Source organism: Nomascus leucogenys, chromosome 12, assembly GCF_006542625.1.
Source record: "Nomascus leucogenys isolate Asia chromosome 12, Asia_NLE_v1, whole genome shotgun sequence".
Taxonomy (NCBI): Eukaryota; Metazoa; Chordata; class Mammalia; order Primates; family Hylobatidae; genus Nomascus; species Nomascus leucogenys.
In genome coordinates, this window is record NC_044392.1 from 10376443 (window position 1) to 10391694 (window position 15252).

Consider the following 15252-nt stretch of genomic DNA (forward strand, 5'->3'; position numbering starts at 1 on the left):
CACAATTCCTGGAGTTAGATCTGAGTTCAAGTCCTGTCTCTACTGGTTAGAGTTGTACCTCCGTGGGCAAATCATACCACCTCTCTGAGCCCTGTTGTCTCACAGAAAGGAACAAGGTGCTGGGATTCAGTAGTGAGGATAATGAGCTGATGCACCCCAGGCACGTATCCCAATGTCTGGCTTTCCAGGCATCTTCTAATCCCCTGGAAGAGCTCTGTCATTGCAGACTTTCCCTGTGAACAGTATGGTGGAAATCCAGGGTTGTGGCTCCATCCATCCTTCTCCTGTTCACCCTGCATGGAGCCTCCAGGGTCAACCCATCTATTTTAAAACTTCTTTTCCTCCCTCTGTCCCGCCATTTCCATCCTTTTCATCCCCCTCTCCCTTTTTCAGAAATGACATAATTAGAGGGGTTTAATGTTCTGCTGCTGAAATCTTCATTTTCTTGGGTAATTTCCACTATTTCATCAAGGAATAATTAATTGCATTGTCTTTAATCAATTGTTTGACAAATCCAGCAGCGGGAGGAATTCTCCCACCATCCCCGCAGCTGCTCTCCCCTCCTGGGTGAGGCGCCAGCTCATGCCAACAGGAGCGCTTGGCTGCCAGCGCTGGGGTGGGGTGAGTGTAGAGGAGGGGCCCCCAGTTTCCCCAGCCTCCTGTTGGGGAGGGGAGCTCAGGCAGCCAGGAATCCACCCAGCAGCCGCACGGGGAACACCCAGCTGAGCTCAACTGTGAGCTCAGCCTCCTCAAAGCCCAGTCAGGTCGGGGGCGGTGGTGGGGGCGGTGATCGATCCCATTTAGCAGATGCGGAAGCTGAGGCTTGAGGGCGATCACAGGAACTGAGAGGTGGAGAGGGACTCAGGTATCTCGGGCTCTGAGACTCAAGAGAGGGAAGATAAGATCCCAAACTGAATCTTAGAGATGGAGGCTGGTAACCAGTAACTGGTAACCGGGAGAGGGGAAAAAGGAGAAGAGAAGGACGTCCCCAGGCAGAGGGGGAAAGTGATAGTAGTAATAGCGAATGTTTTTATGGTATTCATGAAATGGCAGGTCCTGTTCTAAGTATTTTATCATCTCAATAACCCTGGGAGGTGGCCCCTCTTATAACCCCCGACTTACAGGTGAGGAAGCTGAGGCTCACAGAGGTTAAATGATGTGCCCAAGGTCACATGACTAGTGAGGGACGTAGCAGTTGTGCATTTATTCACTAACACTGCTGCTTCCCCCAGCCACCCTGTGACAACAGACAAGTCCTATTTCACTCGTGGAAAGCCCAGCCCTGCTGTGGCCAACCACGTGCCCCCATGATCTCCCCTTCGAATGCCTCTTTCTCCTACCCTTCCCACTGCTCCAGACTACTGGTCTCCTTACTCTCCGCCTGCCCCAGGGCACTTGCTCCTCCTTCCAGGCTCTTCTTACAGGATTGCTCCCTGACTTTATTTACATATCTGCTCCAATGTCACCTTCCCAGAGGGCCTCACCCAGGCTCTCATCTCAATAAGTATCACCCCTCCCGCTCCTTACGCTATTTTATTTGTCTTCCTGGTACTGATTCATGAATCTATCCATGGTGGGCGTTAGTGCTTTCTGCCAAATACGTCCTGCTCCCTATCTTCTGGGTATGAGTAGGACTGTACTTTCCCACACCTCAGAGATGAGTGTGACTTGCGATGGAAAGTGAAATAGGGCAGACGTGTCCTGTATCATTTCCAGGGCTTCCGATGGGACTTTTGGAACGATTGGGCCATTTGCCATGTTCCCTTCTGTGGAAGTTGGGGATGGAGCCTCCTTCAGCCTGGGCCCTTAAATGAAGACAACATAGAGCAGACTCCCCTGCAGGAATCCTCCAAAGGGCATGCAATGTGAGTGAGAAACAATTTTTCATGGCTTTACACCACTGATCAAAAACATCGCCCATCTGACTGATCTATTACATAATACATTCTCATTCATTTTTCTTTCTCCGTGAGAACAGGGGCTTTGCTGTGTTTGCCACCCTATCCCCAGTTCCTAGAGCATGGCCTGGCGTGCAGTAGGTGGCCAGTAAGTATTTGTTGAATGAATGAATGAATGAATGAAGATCATGTTCTCTCGTGCAGGACTTCGGCATTTACCAAGTTCCTACATCTATATTACTTTATCTTCCCTCCAGCAACATGATGTAGGAAACCCTTCCATTTTATAGATTCTGGAACTGAAACCCAGAGGGGTCAGTTGAGCTGTTCCTTGACATGCAGCTAATAGTGGAGGCACTTGAATCCACATGTCTTAGTTCACTGCTCCCCCTCCTGCCCCCATCCGTAAGGGGCCTGAGCTACTCCTGCGTCCCCACCCGTACAGTGGTACTCTTCCCTTTTTCCCTTACACCAAGCATTTGGGCTCTGGTGGGAGTGTGTGGGAAGGGGTGTTTCCTTCATGTAGAACCCATAGTTCCAGAGTCTACCCCTTTCTCCTCCCTTGTGGAGTTACCTGCCCATGCATGGGGTCACCTGCCTGTAGGATTGCTCTGTTGATGAACATTTCACCCAATTGAACAACCTCTTCCCTTCCGTCTCTTATCCCTGCACCTCTCATACCTGGAGTACAGCAGAGAATGGGAGGGTATGCAGAGCCCCTGCGCTCACACCACGCTCCCCATGGGAAAGGCACTCCCAGATCTAAGTCCGGAATCATAACCCTTCCTTTCCACATGGCTCCACGAACTCGGTTGTCTGGTGTTCCTGCCTCCAGTGGGTCAGGAATAATAATTAGAAGGATAAAGTGGGAACAAACACATGGGTGCAGTGACAAGTTGAGACAGGAAGATCATAAAAACACGGAAAAACTGGAAGAACATGGACTTTGGGGCCATTTACTGCAGGGGCAAGGCAAGGGCTCTAAGCCCTTCAGTAAAGCAGGAAGCATCATTTGCTGTAGCCCAGACGTTAATTAAAGTTCATCCCATGAGTTGCTTTCCTGGGAAGTTACTTGATCTCTGTAGCCTTGAGATCCCTTCACTACTGGATGATCTCCAAGGCTCCTTCACAAAAACTCGGCATCTGTATTGATACAAATCATACAATCAGGCAAGGTTAAGTCATGTCCCATGTACTGGTTTAAAAAAGCAGGGGAGTCTATAATATTTTTTAGCGATATATCCATTCAGAGTGGATTTTAAATGCATTGACTTTAAAGATCAACCTAAAAGTCTTCCATTTTAAGAACTTGTATGGGCTTTGTATACTGGCCATTGAGCAAGGCACTGGCAATACAGAGAAAGACATATCCTGCTTTTGAGCTGTCAGTCTAGTGGGGTGCAATCCAACAAGCTGCACTGGGGCCAAGAGAGATACTAGCTCTTCATGGTGGATCAGAATGGCTGGGTCTTGACATATTGGTAGGAGTTTTCTGGGCAAAGAAGGGGAAGAATATTCAGGTAGAGAGAACAGCGTGAGCAAAGGCACAGAGGCACAAAAATCTCTTGTGTTCAGAGATTACAGGTGGTTCAGTCTTAGTAGGGTATTAGAGTTGAGACAAATAAAAACTAGAGATCAGGTCAGAGAGGTAACTGGGGGCAATGATAAAAGGTCTTAAATGCCAGTCCAAGGGGTTTGGACCTTATTCTGTAGGCAACAGGGGAGCCATGGAAGGCTCTAGAGCAGGAGCAACACAATCAGATCTATGTTTTATTTTCATTTTTATTTTTTTGAGATAGGGTCTCGCTCTGTTGCTCAGGCTGGAGTGCAGTGGCACGATCTTGGCTCACTGCAGCCTCAGTCTCCAGGGCTCAAGCGATTCTCCTGACTCAGCCTCCTGAGTAGCTGGGACCACAGTGTGTGCCACCATGCTCCACTAATTTTTTTTTTTTTTTTTTGTAGAGATAGAGTTTCACCATGTTGCCCAGACTGGTCTTGAACTCCTGGGCTGAGGCAATCTGCCCGCCTCAGCCTCTCAAAGTGCTGGGATTGCTGGGATTACAGGTGTGAGCCACTGCACCCAGCCTGGATCTATAGTTTAGAAAGTCCTCCCTCCAGCAGTCAGTGTGGAGGATGGGTGGAGATAAGATATCGGCTTGAGGCTGCAGTCACCTGCAGGTTCATCTGGGTGAAAGCATCTGCTTCTAAGGTGACTCATCACATGCCTGCAGGCTGGAGCTGCTTGCTGGCAAGAAGCCTCATTTCCTTTCCACTGGGCTGCTTGAGTCTCCTCACAACATGGCAACTGGCTTCCCCCAGAGAAAGTGATTTAAGGATGAGTGAGACGGAAGCCTCACTGTCCTTTTGTGACCCAGCCTAGGAAGCCACACTCTGTCACTTTCATAATGTCCCACTGTGTACAAAGATCAGCTCTGTTCAATGACTACACAGGGATGCAACTACCAGGAGATGACAAGCACCGGGGACTTCTTGGAAGCTGCTACTACAGACAGAGGTCATCTTCTTCAACTCCTTTGTTTTTTGGATGAGAAAGCCGAGACCCAGAGATGGGTGGGGACTCACTCAGGGCCACGTAGCAAGTTTGGGCCATGACCAGGGCTACATGGTGGAGTCTACATAGGCCTGGGGGACCGGGATCTTCTTTCCTGGAAGGCCTAGAAGGAGAGGCCCAGGTCAGGTGTGGTGTCTCATGCCTGTAATCCCAGCACTTTGGGAGGCCGAGGCGGGCAGATCATTTGAGGTCAGGAGTTTGAGACCAGCCTGGCCAACATGGTGAAACCCCATCTCTACTAAAAATACAAAAATTAGCCTGGCATGGTGGTGTGCACCTGTAGTCCCAGCTACTCAGGAGGCTGAGGCAGGAGAATCACTTGAACCTGGGAGGCAGAGGTTGCAGGGAGCCGAGATCGTGCCACTGAACTCCAGTGTGGGCCACAGAGCAAGACACTGGAAAGAAAGAAAGAAAGAAAGAAAGAAAGAAAGAAAGAAAGAAAAAAGAAAGAAAGAAAGAAAGAAAGAAAGAAAGAAAGAAAGAAAGAAAGAAAGAAGGGGAAGGGAAGGGAAGGGAAGGAAGGAAGGAAGGAAGGAAGGAAGGAAAGAAACAGAAAGAGAAAGGAAGGAAGGAAGGAAGGAAGGAAGGGAAGGAAGGAAGGAAGGAAGGAGAGGCCCTCAGGAGACTGATTCAGCCCCTGCTCAGCTGGGAGGCTGAGGGACTGGCCAACCTCTCTGAGAGCTGGCTGGGGAGTGGGACCTCTTCCCTAGCCTGTCCCTGGAGTATGAGCAACAAGCCAGGGCTGCTTCCGCCTGACCTGGGTAGCATCTCCCACCCTCCCCGCCATGCAAGTCTTCGGCTGTGCAGGTGTGGAGGAGGCACATCTTGCTGGTTCATGTCTCCACCCTCTATTTATTCAACAAGGTTTTACCAAAAATCTCCTGTGTGTCTGGCATCTCCAGGACCCATGTGGGACATACATGTCCCTTGACTTCATGCATGAAACTTACCATCAAGTGGGGTAGACCAACAAAGACATAAAGAGATATGCATGTACAGATTGTGAAAAGTGCCTGTAGGAGAATAACAAAGACACTTCTTTTAGATGAGGTAGTTGGGGAATGTTCTCTGAGGCAGAGACATTTAGGTCTAGACCTGAAGAAGTCAGGCAGACAAAGAGTTTGGGTGACAGGGTGGGAAGGATGTTCCAAGCACAGGGACCCCAGTGTGCAGAGTTGGCCAGGAGGGGTCAGTTGGGGCAGTGGAGCTTCAGGGTGCCCTGAGAGAGTTGGAGCAGGGTGAAGGGACTGATGTGGAGAGGCCAGGGCCAGTCTGGGCTTGCTCCGCCACCAGGCCAACCTCAGCCTGCCTGCTGCATAGCGAATGAGCCCACGTGGCTCTGGAAAGGAAAACATGGGGAGTGGCATGCAGGCTGGACTGTCACCAAGATGGCCCTGAGCAGGACCCTTGGCCCTACAGGATGAACAGGCAGACCTTGCAAAGGACAGAGATAAGGCAGGTCTTTCGGGAGGCTGCTGCCAGGAAACTTGAGTGTGGGCGGAGGCAGGGGGCAGGGAAAGGGGACTGCATGGGAATTTGGGGCCCCAGAGCTCTGGTGGAGAGGAGACCCCAAAATGTCAGAGCCCTAGGATCGTGGGCCTCCCCTGGGGAGCATCCCAACGCATTTCCTGTTCCCTGTGGCCTCAGGTGGGAGAGGCCCGAGCTAAGCCAACTCTGGCACTGTCCTGCTGTGTGACCTCAAGGAAGCCTCTTTCTCTGAGCCTCAGCGCCATTCACTGTCAAAAGGGCATTAAAATCTCCTCACAGAGAGTTGTTAGGATCAAAAGAGATAACGGATAGGAAACGGTCTTAGTGGTTGGGAAGTGACCCTCCCAACCCCCACGAAGCTGTGGGGTTCATTGTTGCTAATGAACCGGTTGGGGGCTGGCTTGGACGCCCATTAGCCACCGCTCTGCCTCGGTGCCCCAGGCCAGCTGAGAGCAGGCAGGGGCTGCTCCCACCAGGGGGCCGTGGGGTTAAGTGGGAGCTAAGAGGATTTGAGGGTCCTTGTGAGCGGCGCGGTGTGATCATCTTCCACTCACCCTTGCCTCCAGCCCGGGCTGTCTACATACCTGTCTGCAGGGCCAAGGAAGAGGGATGGAGGGAGGAGGAGGGAAGGAATCAAAGGGAAGAGGGATTCAGAGGAGCCAGGGAGATCTGCTGCACCCCTGCGTTCGTGCACATGCACAAAACATACACACACAACTACACACAAGAGCACATAAACACACATGTATGCAGTGTGCATATGGGTGTACTCACAAGGATACATGCATGCATACATATTGCACACACATGCACATGAGTGCTTATGCAAGCACATATGCATGTGACATAGCACACAGCAGACATGTGCACAGACACATGTGAGCACACATGCACAAGCCCCGCACACCTGTGCATACTCATATGCATGTGTGTGTGTGCACAAACACAAGTACACACTGGCCAGGTCATGCCCTCCCCCGCTACCCCAATCTCTCAGGCACTTTGAGACCCAAGGCCTCACATGTCCCCAGGTCATAACTGCACCTCGGATGCTCCTTCAGTCTTACATCAATGACATGCACAGCCTGTGACTTGCATAATGTCTCACAATGCTAGAAAGGGCCTGAGCCAGGATCTAAACTCATTTTGGAGGGTGGCGGGTGTGCCCGTATGGAGGGGTGGAAGGTGAATCCAGGAGATACCAAAGGGCTGCAGCCCCAGGAGCAGGAGGGGCTGACGCTGGTGGAAAGAGATATTACACATCTGGCATGGAACTGCTCGGGCATATGGTTACCCAGTGCCCACCCCCCAGGCTGGCACATCACCTGCCCTCGGTTTCTCTCTCCTTTCAGCTCCCTGGACCCAGTCAGGGAGCTTCTAGCCAAGGGCCTGGTGTCTCATGAAGAGAACAAAGATCAGGCTGGCTGGGTGCCTGGTGCCCCTGAAGGAAGGAGGAAGGGAGCTGGCATCTGTGGAGGACCACTTCTGACCAAGACTGCCTAGTGAATGCTGGCCACTTTCATCTTGTTAAATTTTTAAGTGAAAAGTCAAGAGACTTGCAGGGTTCATGGAGCTGGAGCAGGACAAGGCGGGCCTTGACCCTCAGGCATCCATCTCCATATAGCCATGGGCATGGTTGGACAGACATACAGGTTGGAGTGGCCTGGGCACAGCTGCCAACAGCAGCCCCCCCGCCCCGCCCCGACTGCCACACTGCATCTGCTGTCCCTGCTGAGGCTGGGGGGAATGAGAAAGTGGAGTGTAGGCATGGAGTGGGCCTGGGTAAGGGGCTCGGGGCTGGATACCCTATGCATGGCCACAGGTCCTTGAGCTCCAGAGTATCCTGGTGATGCCTGGGGCAGTTCTTGGGTCTCCCCCAAGAGACTGCTCCGGGGCAGGGTGAGGGAAGTCTCCCCCACTGGATGGCACGCTCTGAGGCTTCCTGGAGCTGTCCCCTGTGGCCTGCCAGGGGCCTGGCCGGTGCTGCAGCCTGAGATTTACGACCCAGCCTGAAGGCGGCGCAAACAATAAATCAAGCTTGAGTCTGGCCTTGGACTGGCCCTCCCGCTGCCTTCCAGGCCTCTCACCTGCCATGTCCAGGGCCAGGACAGGGCTGACTGGGGAGGTGCTGGGAGGTGCCCCCAGCCGCAGCCCTGCAGGCTGAGGGACAGGAACAGAACTAGAAACCAGCCTTTCCTGTCCCCTCTCCCCACTGTGGCTTTTCCTCCTCTGGACAACCCTATGAAGCAGATACTGTCCCTGTTTAAAGATGAGGTTGCTGATCTCATCTTTAGATGAGGGGGAAGAGGAGGTATGTGACTTGCCCAAGGTCACACAGCTCGTAAAAGACAGGTGGAAATTTGAACCAGCCTCTCTGGGTTTTAGTGTCTCTCAAGAGCACACCAGGCCCAGTGGCTGGGACAGGACAGGACAAGGTGCTGGCAGCTGGTGAGGCCTGGCAAACCACGGGCACTCACCAAGTATCATTCCCTCTGCCTTCAGAGGCTAGGGAGAGTGATGAAGGGTGCCTCTTCACTGCACAGGGGCCTGTAGGATGCCCAGCAGGGGCCCACCAGGGCTGAGTGGGGCAGGAGCTCAGGGAGGTTGGTACCCCAGGTGAGTCCCAAGCCCTGCCCTGGAAGAGGCTCAGGAGATATGCTGGGGCCCTGGGGCCGCATCTCCTAGCAACATGGCCTTGGGGACCCTGCCTCTCTGCCTCAGGTGCCCCAGGGAGCCCAGCTCAACTGCCATCCCCAGGAGGAGGTGTCTGGCCCAGGAACCTGCTGGGTGGGGGCAGAGCAGAGGGCAAGTGCTAAGCCTGGGCTTAGCCCCCAGGACAGGGAAGGAGGGTCCCCTCCTCCAGCCAAGGGTGAAGCTTCTGGGATGTGGGGGGCTGTGGGGCGGAGAGGGGAGCGGTTTTCCTCTTCCCCTCCTAGCCGTCTCTCTGTGTCTGTCCCCATCTCTCTTCCTAGTGCGCTCCCTGCATCTGGGAGCTCTCCCTTCTCCCTTCCTCTGCCTCCTGTGGCCGCCGTCACTCCCCCAGTTCTCCCTCAGGGTTCAGTTTCTCTGTCTGTCCTTCTGTCTCTCTTCCTGTCCCACCCGTCTCTTCTGAATGTCTCTCCCACATCTCTCTGGTGCCCCTGCCCTGTTTCCCGTGCTGCTTTGCTCTGCCTCTCTCTGCCCCCCGCCCCCCGGGCTCTCTCTATCCCTTATGCTGAAGCCTCCCCACCCTCACACTTGTGGCTTCCCCTGTCTCCTGCAGCCTTCAGGGAGCCAGGGAGGCAGCGTAGGTGCTGGTGCCCCAGCCTCGGTTGGGAGTCATGCCATGGATGCTTAGGGGGTGTGCAGGGAAGCCAGCTTGAACAGGGAGACAAAAATTCACTCATGACCTGGGGCTGATCTTGCCTTCTCTTGGGCCTCAGTCTCCCCATCTGTGAAATGGGTCTAATGGCTTTGGTAGGAAGTATCCATCCGTGTTCTCTAGGCTGTTGTGCATCACAGGCTGTGATAGAAATGGGCAGAATGTCAGGCTGAGGTGGTGTGGGGCGTCTTCTGGAGAAAGGGCTGTGGTGGTGGAAGCCCTTCTGGAGGGTGGAGGCTCGTCCTTGTCCTTCTGGCCAGCAGGCTTTGGCTGGCACTGCCCTCCTCCCTCAGGAGTGGTCTTCCTGGGGTGAGTCAGGGAGGCCTTGGCGCACTTGGCTGCATCATGGTGCCCTCTGGCGGCATGCGTCAGAAACTGCTGCCACATTTTGCTCTGCCCTCTGGTCCCGGGCGGGTGTGGACTCTAGGGCCTTGCTGAGTGACCCTGGGCCCTGGGAATGCCAGTAGGAGCGAAACTCTACTGAGCTCTAGGTGAGTGCGAGGCTTCTCTGCACCACAACTGCTTCTGTGCACCCTCCTATTTCGTCATCACCCTGCCCCACTATTACCCCCATCTTACAGATGGGAAAGTTGAGACCCAGGGTTTTAACCCAGGCAGTCGGCTCCACAGCCAGCACTCTTGACACCACACTTGGAATTCTGCCTCTAAAAGGCCTCCAGCAGATGCTGCAATCCCACTATCAGTGATGACCCATTCTTTTGGGCTATTTGTCTAACAAATATGTATTTACACTTGCTATTATCAGAGCCAAAGGAGCTCACAGAATCCACTTAGCCTGATTGCGTCACTCTACAGATGGGGAAACTAAGACCCAGAGAGGGAGAGTGACTGTCCCATGGTCACATGTGTGAGTATGAGGGTGTATGGTGGGACTAATGGATGACAGTGCGATTGTCAAGCCCAGCATGTGTGAGGCAGTGTGAGACGGGTACAGGAGACAAAACACGACGAGTGCAGTGTTCTGGGGTGAGGGAGGCCACAGTGGGTAGGAGCTAGGGGCCACCCCATCCTCAGCGGGAAGCACCGCGGGAGGAAATGCATGGGGCAGGGGTGGGCGCGAGCTTGGATATGGGCGTGGCTGGGGTCAGTGGGTGTGTCTGAGCTGTGTGAGGGAGGAAGCGGAAGGGAAATGACTAGGAGCCAGTGGGAGCCATTGGAGGGGCCACAGGTTTCCCAGCACCTGCCTGGTGCCAGGCAATGCAAGGAATAGGACAGCCTGTCCTCATGGAGCCTGCATTCCAGGGGCTGAAAGCACAGATCACTCCAGAAACAGGCCTCTCACATCCCATCCACGGGGATGGACTCAGAACAGTGCGGGAGGCAAGGCAAGGGGTCTTGATGGGAGCTCCCTGGGGTGAGGGAAACGGTCTAGAGCTTAGCCTGGGAGGTAGTGACATGGAGGGTTCAGAGGTAGAAATACACGGAGCTGTTCACTTCAAAATAGTGCCCCTTACTGTATGCAAATCTTACCTCAATTAAAAAAGAAGAAAACAAAAAAACCTAGTCTTCTGCTTTGGGTGAGAGGGAAAGTGAGAATGGCTAGTAGTTGTGGCCTGGGTGGAGAGGACCTAGACAGAGAGGTGGTGGCAGAGAATTCTATGGGAAGTTTGCTGGTGGGAGTGAAAGCTGGAACCCGGCTCTAGGCTTCTGAGGAGCCCCAGGGGATGGAGCTGCAAAGATTTGGGGAGGCTCAGGGATCCTGGGGCATCCCATCTCTGGAAGAGCCTCGCCTCTGCAGAAGTGGCAAGAAGCCCTCTGAGAGTGTGGGTCTGGGATGCTTTTTGTCAAATCTGCAGGTGCCTGGGTCCACAGTCTACTCCTCTGCTGGGGGTGGAGGGGATCCCCTAGATCTACATTTTCACACATTCCCAGGGTAATTTTGACACTGTCAGCTGCAAACCAGTATTAGGAAATCACAGCCCGAGGTTCTTTCCAACCCCTGGCTTCTGTGAATCCAGATTCTGAGATTCCCCGCATTGGCAAGTCATTTTAGCTAGGCCAGCACTGCCACCGCTGGCCATGGCGAGTCCCAGGGAGGGGAAGTGACGTGCCCTGGCCTCACAGCCAGCTTACAGCCAGAGCTGTAACCGGAACCCTGCCTAGGATGCCAGGCCAGGTTCCCTGCCCCCGCCTGGCCAACTTTGTCATGCCCAAGGAATTCACAGCTGTCAGAGATGGGCGGGGACCGCAGGCGACTGCAGGGAGCCTGGCAGCTGTAGGTGGGCCCCACCCACCCTCCAGGTGCCCTAGGTCTCTGGGGTTGGTTGGGGGCCATCTCAGGCTGTTGGCTGCTGGGGGCTCAGGCCCACCTCCTGCCCCTGTGGCACCAAATAGAGCTCCTGGGGGCACTTGGCCACCAGGGGAGGAGGGCAGAACCCTGACTCTGTTCCTAGCAGGGGGAGGGCCTGTTGAGTCCTGTCATGTGGGAGTGCCACCCCACACTCCTGCCGGCAGGACCTCATTGGGATGCCGGTGGCACAGGCTGAGCCGGCAAGGTTACTGGAGCAGACAGCGAGGGTGAGGGTATCCACCGCCAGCCTGGCACTGCCCCCACTGGCGCCTGTTGGCTCTGAATCTCTGCCTAAGGCAGTTGCCTGCACCTGGCCTCACCTCTGCCGGGGCGTCCTCTGCCAATGACAGCCCTCCCTTCTGTTTTCTCTCCTCCTTCCCTTCTCTACCCCTCCCTCTTCCTTTTCTTGCCTGCGGGATTGGGGGGCCCCGTCTACTCCTCTTCCATCCTGAGTCCTTTGGAGACAAGCCAACCTGGTTTGAGCCCCAGCTCCTGCTCCTCCTGCTGCTTAGCTCTGTGACCTTGGGCAAGTTGCTAAACCTCTCTGAGTCTCAGTTTACTTATCTGCAGAATGGGGGGTAATAGATCCTATCTCATGAAGGGCTTGTGAGGATCTTTAAACCGTCTAACCCTGGTTGGACACTTATTCTGTGCCAGGCACTGTGTGTGTGTTTTACCTGAGTTACCATCCTCATTTTATAGACAGGCAAAATAAGGCTCAGAGAGAGGGGGCAGGCTTGTTCCTGGTTGCTCAGCTGTACTTGCAGAGTTGGGCTTTCTGGATCCAAGATCTATGTTCTTTCCTAGGCAGGTTGGCACTGAGGGAGCAGGCAGGGCCATGGGCAGAGCTGTGACCTCACCACATAGGGAGGTGGGCAAGGCTGGGCCTGGGTCACATGCGTGGAGAGGTTACCATCCCGGGTGTTGGGAGTCAGGTATCATCTCCATCTGTAGAATGAGGAAAGTTGTAACCATCCCTAGGTGCAATACCTGAGACTGGATTCAGCTTCCTGCACTCTCCCTTGTCCAAAGCAAGGACTCTTGAGTTCCGTCAGTGGAAGGGGAGCATGACTCTGTCTTATGGAGACAGTCATACATAGCAAATGTTGGTGACTTTTACATTTTTCCTGTAACCACTATCACAAGTCCTGAGATCTTTGCCCGAGGGATGAAAATGGGGGCGCATAGAGTTTTAAGTCCTCACTTAAGGACTTGAATTTACCCCCCCTGAGTAGTACATAGTAGCCCCGTGTCCAGAGGAAGAAACTGCTGCTCAGAGTGGGGCCCAGCTTTGTCCTGATCACACAGCCCAGGGGTGGGCAAGGTCCTGCCCCCTCCCCGCAGGCCTCAGAGGGAAGGCCAGGCTGGCTCTCTCCCCATCAGCGGCTGCCTTCATCAGCATTCCGAGGTGCACTGCCCAAGTTGCCATTATGTGGTTGGGTAGATTCACATCTGTAGGTTCTAATTCACCCTAATTGACCCTGCAGGGAATCTTCCAAACTCCTGGGTTTTTACAGCTTCTTGGAGTTTTATTTTGGCTTTTGAAAAATAGTGCATTCATGCCAAACACACAGGGCTATACCTCGATGCCGCTCTGATTGATAAAGTATAAAAAGGCCAGCATGCTGAGTGGCCAGGCCCTGGGTTGTCTGTGTATGTGTACATGCATGCATGTATGTATGTTTGTGTATATGTGTGTGTATATATGCGTGTCATAGCAACGCATAGAAGATGGCCTTCATCGAGCATTTCTGCGTTGAGCTCTGTGCTAAGCACTTCACAGGCATTAAATACAATCGCCCAGGGTCCAGCTGCTACTAATTGTCTGATCCAGAGCCCAGCTTGGCCAGGAATAAGAAGGTCAGGGCGGAGTCAGTGAGCTCATTTTGGTTGTGGCAAGTCTGACGTTCTTGTGGGATATTCAGGGGAGGGAGGCTGGTAAGCTCTGAGGCTTACCTGCTATTTCACTGCAAGCAAATCGGTTACCCTCTTTGTGCCTCAGTATCCCTTCTGCAAAATGGGGATAATCAATCACAGTACTTACATCACAGGGTTGTTGTCAGGCTGTCTGCCTCTTGGTCAGGGTGAGAACGGAAAAGCACTCCCTGTATTTAACAACAATGTGTTCAGTGACTCAGTAAGAACCGTTTTGGTGGAATACGGGGTGGACAGCAGCAGGCCTGGGAAGCAGATGGCAGGTGCAAGAGTAAGACTGGCCATAAAGGTAACCCTGGAATATGCTTTGCTGAGAAGGGGGAAGAAAGATGGGTCCTGGTTGGAGCCAAGTGTAGGGCTTCGGAAGGGTTTTTTTTTCTTGTTTGTTTGTTTTTTGAGATGGGGAGTCTCGCTCTGTCACCCAGGCTGGAGTGCAGTGGTGCCATCTCAGCTCACTGTAACCTCTGCCTCTGGGTTCAAGTGGCTCTCCTGCCTCAGCCTCCCAAGTAGCTGGGATTACAGGTGCCCGCCGCCACGCCCGGCTAACTTTTGTACTTTTAGTAGAGATGGGGTTTCACCATGTCCGCCAGGTTGGTCTTGATCCCGCCCACCTCGGCCTCCCAAAGTTCTGAGGGTGCCTGAGCCAGGCTGAGGTGCAGTGGTGCCATCTTGGCTCACTGCAGCCTTGATCTCCTGGGCTCAAGCGATCCTCCTGCCTCAGCCTCCTGAGTAGCTGGTACTACAGGCAGCTAGGACTATAGGCATATGCCACCATGCCCGGCTAATGTTTTTGATTTTTAGTAGAGATGAAGTCTCGTTTTGTTGCCCAGGCTACAGCATGTTTCTTGATGCAGGGAAAGAGAAGATGAAGAAGGGGGGTAGGTGGGAGGAGGGAAGGGTGGAGTCCAGGGCTCAGGGCACAGATGGGCTCCTCAGGGAGGGCCGGCTGGTTTATCCCGTGGTTGCGCCTTTGCAGAGTGGTGGAAAGACTTTTGCAGGGTGGGTGCCCAAGACTACGGCTACAGAAAGGCCCCTTGGGGTCCAGGTTGGACAGGGAGGGAAGAGCCCCCAAGAGGAGAAGGAAGGTGCTGTGATGAGGTCACAGAGTGAAGGAGGGCTGAGTGAAGGAGGGCCGTGGATAGAGGCCAATACGGGGTTGGGAGGATATATGGAGGGGGGGTAGTTCTGAGTGAGAATATCCAGGCCATGGCATGGGTGGGGTTGGCTGGGCCAAGTACAAAAGCAGGAGAGAGTTGTTGGTGATGAGGGAGAAGCAGGGGGTTGGCCAGGTTGTCAGGGGTCCGGGGAACTCCCAGGATGAAGGTAGGTGTTGGTGGAGAAGGCCGAGTCAGGCCTCAGGTCCTGGGGAGTGTGGAGGTGTGGAGGGAGGTGGGGGAAGTGGGGGAGGTGGCTGAGGGATGGGGAGAGGGAGGGCGGGGCTGAGGATGAGGGGTTCTTGCCCCAAAGTGGTGGCAGGGTGTCCTGGCTTGCAGCTTGAAGGGTTTTTATATTTTTGGCTTCTTGATGGGCATCTGGAAGTGGTGATGGAATTGTGTCATGGATCAGGATTCTGTATTCACAGGGCCCTTAATGGCCCATGCTGCCCTGAATGGGTCCCCTACTGTCTTGTCTGACTTCTCCTCTGGGTGAAATCTACGGGGCTGGGCTATGTTGTCATTTACCTCTG